General features: G+C 39.1%; 1 long non-coding RNA gene across 1 annotated transcript in view; it reads left to right on the forward strand.

Moving 5' to 3' along the window:
* The window catches only part of LOC122876190, a 66260-nt gene extending 58773 nt beyond the window's left edge, over positions 1-7487 (forward strand). The window contains exons 2-5 of the long non-coding RNA XR_006378028.1: positions 1428-1586; positions 1802-2443; positions 6737-6960; positions 7055-7487. This is a non-coding gene — a long non-coding RNA (uncharacterized LOC122876190). The remainder of the gene's footprint in view (positions 1-1427; positions 1587-1801; positions 2444-6736; positions 6961-7054) is intronic.
* Positions 7488-10499: the final 3012 nt, after the last annotated feature.

Raw genomic sequence — 10499 nt, forward strand, 5'->3', positions numbered from 1 at the left:
TTTTCACCAATAACTTAAACTCTTCAGTTATATATGTGACCTGTAATTTCTATGATCAAAAAACATGTATTATATATTATTGTAGAAAATATATAGTTTAAAGGCACAATCCATAATTCAAAAAGTAAACCCAAGTTTGGCCCCAGCCTCTGAACCCTGCTTTCAGTCCCAAATGAATGAAGGTTTATTAATACAACAAACACAAAAATACATGTTGATACTGTTAAAGAGCAACATCACCAAGTTAAAAGGAGTATTTCACTGAACTTTCTGGTTTAAAGTTTCATGTCTGTTGTCCCTTTGACCACACCCATCAGTGATGTCAAAGTGTACTGACACACCCTGGAGAACGCTTCTACATCACTGCAGCAAGGTGTCCAACTACTGCAGGTCAGCAAAAACAAGATTGGAAGCTGATATTAAGTTGCTTTTAAAAGTTTGTTTACATTGGTAATGTTCATAGATATTTTCTGTTATGATTAAAAGAGAAACGCACAAATTGCTTCTTTTTCTTCAGTGGTCAAACAAATAACAGGTTGCTTTTTATTTTTTAATTACTTTTATGTTTCGATCCTTGTTCTGTAGAAAGTCCAGAGGGACTGAAACGTTAGTATGATCAATAAATAGCGATGCTGAGCAAGAGCAGTGTGTGGGATTTTCTTTTTTCTCAAGACTGAAGTGATACTTTCCTACACGCCTGCATTGGAGCTAGTTGGATGTGCGAATCTCTCCTTGAAATATATGGCCTCTTAAGTGTTAAAGAAGATCCTGGCTGGACTGCACAGTCCACTCCTTTTCATACTTATCAGACAAAACGCCATTATTTATCATGCAGTCATATCATAATTTCAGACGCTCACGACCAATGTCAGTGAATGTGACAAACATCATTTTTTTGTCAGGTAAATGTGAACGTGGACTTTTTAGGCTTTTGAACAAATGAGTGATGCTGTTGTTTTTTTTGGGGGGGGGGGTCTGGCACCGCAGAGACGTGGGTTGTGCTGCAGTTTCTTCACTGGGTTGCTGATTTAATTGGAGCTGACCACACTTGCTGTTCTTTAAAGTAGCAAGAGACAAACGTTTCTGAGCGACCTTGCAGAACAGCAGTCAGTGCTTAAAAGGGTTTAATGAGTATTCCTTTAAATCATCATCAGTCAATTTTTTTTACATATTCTGTATTTATTAAAATATGTATTTATTTCATAATGTCATTTTTTATTGATTTAATAATACATAAATGTTAAATGTCAATGTATCTTTAACATACATAATATTAACTAAATGGAATATTAAAAACATTTACTTAATGAACAAATACGTTCAAAATGGTGTCTTCCAGCTGCTTATTCTGTGTGATCCAGTCAGACAACAAAAAGTCCAATAATGTCATAATGTAATTTTATTTTTATTTTTCCCTATATCACAAGACTGCGGGAGTGTGGAGAAGCCTTTGAAACAACATTAGGCCATTAACTGAATGAAGAAAATGAGAAAATGTCACACTTTTGGTGGCTACTTGAGCATTTCTTAGGGAGCTGGAGTTGCACTGGAGGAGTCAAAAACCTGGCACTGGCCCATGTGACTATGTGAGTACATTATTATGTGAAATATTGTTTTAAAGAGACTTCTTAGCCATTATCAGTGTTTAGTCATTGTGATAGAAATATATGTAATATTTGAGTGTAAATATGCATGTAAGATATGTTAAAATACGAATATTGATTTGTTTTATTGAGTCCTCAAAATGTATGAACAATATGCTATGATTAGCTTCCCTAATGTGAATTTTGACCCTACACAGCATCAGCAGGTATAGAGACTGGATGGATGGATGAAGAACAATGTGCTATCATTTAAAATCATCATATGAGATTTATTTCTTAGAAAAAGAGGAAACCCATTCCCTTTGAATATCTTTTGTGGCTGAAAACAAAACCTCCCGGGTGTCTGCAACCACGAAACATACAGATTAACAGGCTGCAAATCTGCATGTGGGTGGGGGTGAGGTGGTGCTGGAGCTTTCCCTCCCCTCTGGTCTTCAACATCTCAATCACGTCTCCCGGGCCCCGCCCCATTGTATTAGCCCCCAGAAAGTGATGGAAATCCTTTCACTGGCTGCCTGACCTCTAGTAATCCTGTTTCACAGACCAGCTCCCTGCTGAAACCAACACAATGGCAGGCGCTCAGCCTCCTCCCAGTCGATATTCCAACAGACTTGATCGAGCAAATTAGTATCCTTTGGTAAGGGCATGACCAAAGACCTTTTCAGCACCCTACCAGAATCAATAAAGAGCAGTGAACAGCATGTCTCTTTCTTTTTTGTCCTTTTACATCGCTTCCTTGCCACTGTGTGTGACTTCTATCCAGGGTTCAAGCTCCTGTGTGTGTTTCCTACAAACTGCCTTCACTACTGGGTGGAGATCAAAGGTTAAAATGGCTGACGGTCAGTGTGTAATCAAGATTTTACCCTTGCTTGTAGTAAAAGAGTTGTTACATGATGTCATGACTGAGGCTGGTCAGTGGCCAAAATAATATATATTTATTTTTTTTTGTATTTCAAGGGTCATTTGTGATTTTTTTCTTTTTGTCAACAATCTCATGAAAAGGTGAAATCCTGCAGTGAATTGATCCTGCAGTGAACTGAATGCAGTATAGTGTGTGTATCAAAGCCTGATATATCTTATCCCTCTGTGTAATAGAGCGCCATTGTTGTCCAAAAACTATTACAAACATTTTAATCATTTTAAACGCTGTTTTCTAAAATAATAATAACACAGTACAATGAATGCCTATAAATTTCAGCACAAACATCAGTTTTCAGTATTGAAGTGTGTGCATTTAAGAAAGTCTGCACAATCTGAAATCTCTTTCCAGCCATCTCTTCTCAACATACTGTAAATGCTGTGTGAAACTTTCACTATGAGGTTTTATAACATTAGAGAACATTATCACTTATAATGCTAATCAAGTAAAACTTCAAAATTGCAGATAAAGACAAAATATTCATTCCAGGCTTTTTGAGGGCCCTACCCATATTGGGGCCCTGGAACTCAGTTCCACTATTTCTGAGCAAAACAATCAACATTTTCTCTGGTTTTATTTCGTGTCAACATTTGCCAAATGACCAAGCACATGTATGATCATTAAAATAACAATAACAAAATGCTAATGAGACCTGATAGCAATTCATTTAGGATTTATCAACAAAAACAAGAACAGATCACACGCTGCATTGAAATTGGCAAATAATCACATCACTACTGTAAAAACGCACAGAAAAAGCTACCAGATAAAATGCTGATTGTTTCACTTTCTTTGCTGCCTGAAACAACAACAAAGAGAACAAACTGGTTCCACCTGAAAATGATTGGGAGTCCTGCTCTGTTGTTTTGATGTAGCTGGATTAAGTCTGCCGTGCACAGACAGTGCATGAGTCCTCGGCTCCCTCTCCTCTCCTCTGTGTGGGCTGATCCATTTTCAGCCAACTTTTTACAAACAAATCTAACCCTCTGTAAATTAACTGTGCCTGATGGAAATTATTATTATTATTTTTTTAATAAATTCTGCTTATCACTACTGTTTTCCTTGGCAGAGATGTATCTCTCTGCCATTTTAAGTAACATTAATTGCATCGAGCCTATGTAACCAACACATCATCACCAAGCTATAATTGTAAATTTTTAAGTGCATGCATAATTTTATTCTGCGTGGTAAATAGCACTCTGTCACTGAAGCCACAGCTGTTGTTGCAAAAATGTTTCAGTGTTAATTAACACTCTGAACCATCCAACATGCAACATTATCATATGCAGAGAAAAGGTCTTCTGCATTATATCTAAGACAGTGAGGTGATACAATGCAGCAAAGAGCAAAACATGTTTCTGATGATGTTTCAGCACAACACTTTTCATTTTTGTGATAAAAAGATTTTAGGAAAAGGGTTTCATAATGTCTACTGGTTTTTGTGAGGTTAAATTCAATATTCATCAGAAATGCTACAAAGCCCTATAAAGCATGAATAGACAAACAAGCAGCAGGAATCATGCACTGTGTTATGTTCTGCTTGTTGTTCATGAGTCAAAGTCCAATTCGCCATCGTTTCAGGGGGAAACAGAATCAAGTGACTCTTCTCATTATTTTTAATGTGGGTGCAAGTGATATTTTTCCTGTTTTAAAGGACCTTATGGCTGCATTTGCATGTTTAAGCCCATTCGCTACTAAACAAGTTGACATTATTGCTTACCCTTTTCCAAAACACGTTGTAGTGTGTTCTGATGTTGGTTTAAACATTGGAGGCCATTCATTTCCATATGCTATAGTAATCAACTTGCAAAGACCTGAAACATGCTTGAGTTAAGTAACCTTAGTTAATCTCAAAAAACAATAAATAGAGTTTAAAAAGGTGAACATTAACATTATTAAATATTATTATTACATATTAAAACATAAAAAAACATATGACAGAATATAAAAAAAAACATCACTGGATTAGCACTGAATGTTGACATTGGATGTAAATTGTGCACTGCAGAATTGACAATGTGAACATAATTGTTCAGTTCATGGTCTGTAATGAAAAACTGGTCATGACTTAATATGAGCTAAAACATACACTGTCCTTTGGTAACGGGTCATGGTGGAACTGATTTTCAGAACTAATGATAGTTTCCGGGGGACCAGTTACACATACTTTGGCCTCCCTGACACATTTATGACACCTCCCACTGTTCAGCTCCTTTGTCCCTTGAGGAATGTCTCTCAATTGTCAATATTCAATAATCACCAGCATGTGGGAGACTAGCAGAGACTAGCTCACTCTGTCAGCCTGTCCTTTGCTGAGCACCATGTTCAACCCTGCAGCTCCACCAGGCCTCAGGTGTGTGTGTGTGTGTGTGTGTGTGTGTGTGTGTGTGTATACATACACCAGTGGTGGGTAGAGTACTGAAAATCTTTACTCTAGTAAAAGTACAATTACTCCCATAAAAAATTACTCAAGTAAAAGTATAAAAGTACTTGGCCAATAAACTGCTAGTTACTTTGTGTGTTATATTTTTTGTGCGGGCCAGAGATCTTCACAAGTCACTCTATGCAAGTCCAAGTCAAGTTTCAAGTCTTTGGTAAAGAGTCTGAGTCAAGTCTCTTTTTGGAATATTAAGTGTTACAGTGCTGTCCGCTGTGCAGCAGGTTAGAAACAGCCACTGTGCAACGTGGTTATTTCTAGGGAATGCACTTTGCTTTGCATGGTGTTTATCTCTCATTTAGCTGTTTCTGTTTAAAACAATTATTTTACTTAGGCAATTTTTCTACATGAAGGTATCGATAAGATCACTTTAAAATATGCTTGCTAGCTGCCTAGCCTATATTGTTGTCTGTATCTGTTGTTATCTTGATATGGACATGTAGCCAATCAAACCACTTGCTTTGATGTGAAGGGTGCTGCATATGATTTGCCTTCTCCAATAGCACAGGCACCCAGCTCAATATGATTATCCCTAAAGCATCTCTGAACATAATCTTTACAACGTAAAGAATTATTGTGGCAATAACACGGGAGCAACCTATTGTTGATGAAGCAGGGTATGCCTATATATAGGCCTGTGCATCACGCGTAAAGCCCAAAAATGATTGTGTCCCGAATAAATAATATTCGGTAGCCTACCGGGTGGAAGCCAAGATCAGTTTCACCGGCGACACTCTATTTCATGGATTCACCATGGGGCATCGCTGTGAACCAAATAGCAAACATGCAAACTAGAGAAAAGAAATAGGCTAATTTCCTTCAAAAGAAAGCCATGCTCTGCGTAACAAGAGGATTTGGTTAATATATCAGAATCAATCCAGTGAGCATCTGCCTTAGATGTTTATACAGTGTGTAGCCATTTGTTCTGCAACACGCCATTAATGGCAAGTGAAAGTATTTCTGCCGGCAAGTGAAAGGGCGATGCAGGCTGCTGTCCAACACGGCCACCTGCGGCAGTGTGCGTGTAAATATGTATTCACTATACACTATATATATATATATTTACACTTCATTGATAAACAGTCGCTACATTAAACAAAAAGATTGCTTATCCTAAGTCTTGCACTCACATCGTTATTGTTATAATTCTGAAGAGATTTATGTACTGCCTTAGCATCCAATTATATAGTCAGTGGTATTTCCAAACTTATCACTATATTGATATCGGATGATTCTGCAAACGCTGGATTATGTTCAATGACAATGTTTTTTAATCATTCAGTGCAAACATTTTTAAAATAATATTTTTTCTACAACATCTTGCATGGAAGCTAGGGTATGGTTAAGGTAAGGGACAAAAGCAAACATTAACTGTTGGACTGTGATGGAAGACAATCTCCAGTCTCCTGTATGAAAGGCAGACATGCTATACATCCTTCCATCACACCGACCTGCACACCCTCACTTTTCACCTCGTCGTATAAAGGGCACACTACTTCCTGCATTGGCACTGGAAGTAAATCTTAGGCGCTTAATCATCCGACATGAATGTAAGTCCTAAGGATACTGGGCTGGTAATCCTCGACTGGAAGACTGCACAATTGTTATGTTCATAATGCTCAAAAAGTCAGAAAATTGAATTAACACAGACTAAATGTCAACAAAAACTAAACATTGTAAGCTTCGTAAAGGTAGAATTTATGGCTGGGCTGTTGGTACTTGTTTAGCTGTTGTTTTATTCACATTTTCTTTCTTCTTGTTTCTGTTGTACAACAGGTCTAGGGAAAACTTCAGATGCTGCTTCAAAGTAGAGGGAGTATGAGGACCTGAAGCCGTGGATGCCAGCCATTATTAACCACCTGTACTCGACTCAACAGCTTCCACTTCTAATACAGATCCAGATGTGATGGAGGCAAAGGGGCAAAGCATGGCAAACCATGTTCAGGACATGCATGAACATGGCACTCCTGCAAAGCCATTGAAAACAGGTCCAACATACAGTACGTTAAACAATAACGTTAGGTTAGGTTTATTATATTTTATAAAATTGGCACATAAACAGTTTAGCAATGCTGGTAAACCACTGTTTTTCAGGTTACATCCAGGAACTGATGGAAGTCCTTTTTGAACAGGCTTTTGACTACCCTACACTATATGCTGAGGATGTGCCAAGGACCTCCCAAGGATGAAGTCATCGCTGGCTATGCGTCCCACTTCAGTGGAGGGGCGATCTAAATCCAACATCAGCATCAGGGAACTCTTGCCGTACATTTAGTGTGCTTAATAGATCTCAAAGGATGCCAACAGCAAAAGCTGAAAGTATGGCTGTTTTGAAGAAGCACACCTGTCATTAAAATAAATCCTAAAATAACAGTTGTCTATTGTTTTTGACTATTTTACGATGTGACCTTTAACAAGCAAGGCATGTAGGTTATAAAGCAGATTCTAGCACAGAGGTATGTACTGTACGTGTGCATTGTTGCACTTGGCCTATTCCTGAGTGTATGGTGAATGCCACTGGGTCAGATATTTGTGAAGACAAGCAGCAGAACATTGACAGTGTTTAGTGGCTGTACTTTGTCACAACAGATAAATTACACCTTTCCCTGTGAGCAGCTGGCCTCTGTGAACTCGTCTGCTCTGATAAAGAATCAATAGTGTTGTTGCTTCTCACAGGAGGCTGCCTATGGACCGATCACTGTCACACAGCCATGCTGTTCATGTCAGTATTGGACTTAAGTAAACAAAGTGCCATTACTGCCTTTGTAAATCTTTTAAATAATGGCCATCCATCCATCCATCCATCCATCCATCCATCCATCCATCCATCCATCCATCCATCTGTCCATTTTCTGCTGGGTCATGGTTGAAGCAGGCTAAACAAGGTAGCCCAGAGGTCCTTCTCTCCAGCCCAAGATCTTTCCAGTCCAAAATGTATACAGTATATAATCCCTCCATCATGATTTGGGTCTGCCCCAGGGTCTACACCAATTTGGACGTGCCAGGAAAACCTCAGAGGGAGCCATCCAGGAAGCATCCTAATTAGATACCCAAACCACCATAACTGACTGATTTCAACCAGAAGGAGCAGCAGTTATACTTGAGCTCTCCAAGCTCCCTACCCTATTGCGTTACACTGATAGGTGTTTCTATTATTTTTGCCCACCCCATTTATATCAATGAGGGTAGGCTAACAAACAGAAAAAACTCTCTGTATAATGCAATGCATTTAAACAGCACCACAAACTACATCCTCCAAAACAGTCATACAGCTGAATCAACACCTCTCTAAAACAGTTTCAAAACAAACTGAACATTATAACCTTCATGAAGGTAATATTTATTGCAGGGCTGGTGTATTAGATTGCATTAGATTTAGCTATGTGCAGATTCAACTGTCTAGCAGACATTTTGAATACCTCCTTGGATAACAATGCACCGGTATTACCTTGGCCCCACCATGCTATGTAGATGAATCTCATTACCTGGTGTAGCACAGTTAAGCCCCCGGCTGCTCTATATTTGTTTGTATTTGCTTCATGAATAAAGCTGAAAAGCTGATGAGTGCCCAGGGAACTTCTATATATGTCAGTGGCAAAGGTCAAGCACCTATTGTTTACTGGGAGCACAAACTGGGCCTGAGTGAACAGCACTCTGCTCACCACTGGGAGGCCATGGACCAAAAACCAATGTAGTCATTGATTAAGGTACTCTACAAACAAATTACAATTTCAACCAACAAGGGCTTTTCTAATATAGTGTAGCACCATACTTAAACATGTGATTTTGTTGAATTCAAAAATAATAAATTGCTCCCATCTATGTAAAGACTTTTGTAAAAGTTATTGGCTAAAAAACACATTCTCGTCAGAATCTATTCTTCGACAAGATTATGACACTGGCCAGATATTCAGTGCCAGCTTTCAGTTTTTGATGCGCTCTGTTATATGGATACATTTCACTTGATACCAAAAGAGTGCTGAAGTTTGATACCCTGCACTAACAGTATGGGATGAATATCATGCCATATCTCGAAACTGCCATTTCTAAAAAATCTAAATCTAAAAAATGTTCACATCTCTGCAAACATTATTTTGTAATTGAGTTTTCCTTCTTCACAACTGCAGCACTCTTTCTACAGTGTATCTTGAACACATTTTCAGACTTTCAAATTTGTCACTGTTCTTCTGGTGTATTAGTTTGTTTTCCAGATTTGAAACCTTGTAAATGGTGTTCTGAAGACTGGTGTGCCTATGTTGGGAAAAAGCTTTGAAATGTTGAAACTTGAGTTTTGAAAGGGCGAATCTTTATTATTATTATTTCTTATTTTTTGTCGATGTACATTTGCACTCGTATTGCAGACTGTTCTTTCAGAGCTGAGTTTACCACACCCACTTTTCAGAGATCTGCCCACGCAGTTAAGAGCTTGTGAGTCACATGATGTCTTGCTGTGTTGTCTCGCGTAATGTAAATTCGAATATGCGAACAGGATGCATGAACAGGCACAGTTCTATTTCGTATAGGCTTCGCCCTCTAAGGCGATTGCTAGTGGTTTATCCCTCACGCGCACGTGCAGCAATGAAAAAACTTTAGTCCACGGTCACCTGTTGTGTGGGCCCCACCCCCGTTCACACCTCCGGAGGTGGGTGCTGACTGATGCCCGACCTCCCTCTCGCTCGTCTGCCGCTTCACGCCTCTGCTGTCCTCGCCTGAACCCGCCGTGTCTTTGTCGTCATTGGAGTCAGAGTCCTGGAGTTCGGAGCTGCTGTAAATCACCTCGGTATTGTATTCCCTTCAATCTAGCCTCCATCGGTCTCGGAGGCTGTGTTCAGTCCTGGTCCAACCATGTTCACTGGGAGGATGTTGAGTCTTGTTCCATTGCCCCCATTGTAAGTGATTTCCATATTAAACCAGTATACAAAAGGGATGCCAAAATTTCCTCCCAGCTTCCTTGTCTTTTAAAAATAGCAACTACAGTTTTTTCAGTTGTGAAGAAAGGAGCCCTGTCCCCAGTCATACCATGAGATAAAATCAATTCCTTGTCATGTCTATAAGCAGCAGTTCCAGAAATAAAATAAAAAAATAAAAAAAAAACTAGAGGAACCCCCTCAGGAGTTTTATCAGAGCCATTCTCTGGACTTGTCTCCCTTAAGAGGGTCAAGAGTGGTGAGCAGACACTTTCTTTTCTGAAGGAGGACAGCCAAACAAACTCAGCTAACAGAGAGGAGCTCTCCAGGGAGCTAAGAGGGAAGAGATCATGGATTTATTGTCACTCCCTGAATAAACACTGTTGCAACAGTTACAACAATGCAGTGAGATTTTGGAGTGTGTGTTTCAGACCAGTTTGAACATTTTTGTTGACAGAAAAGGATCTAGATATCAAAATCGTCCCTCTTCCATTCTTTAAAAAAAAAAAAAAAAGTTGGTTCTGGTGATGTTGGGATTAGGCTCCAGGCTGCACTGGGTTTGTATTTATTTAAAACCCTGTAAAGTGGGAGTCTAAAAAATCATGTGGTGACCTTGGGTCCATTTTCTGCTG

This window comes from Siniperca chuatsi, linkage group LG5, assembly GCF_020085105.1.
Source record: "Siniperca chuatsi isolate FFG_IHB_CAS linkage group LG5, ASM2008510v1, whole genome shotgun sequence".
Lineage (NCBI taxonomy): Eukaryota > Metazoa > Chordata > Actinopteri > Centrarchiformes > Sinipercidae > Siniperca > Siniperca chuatsi.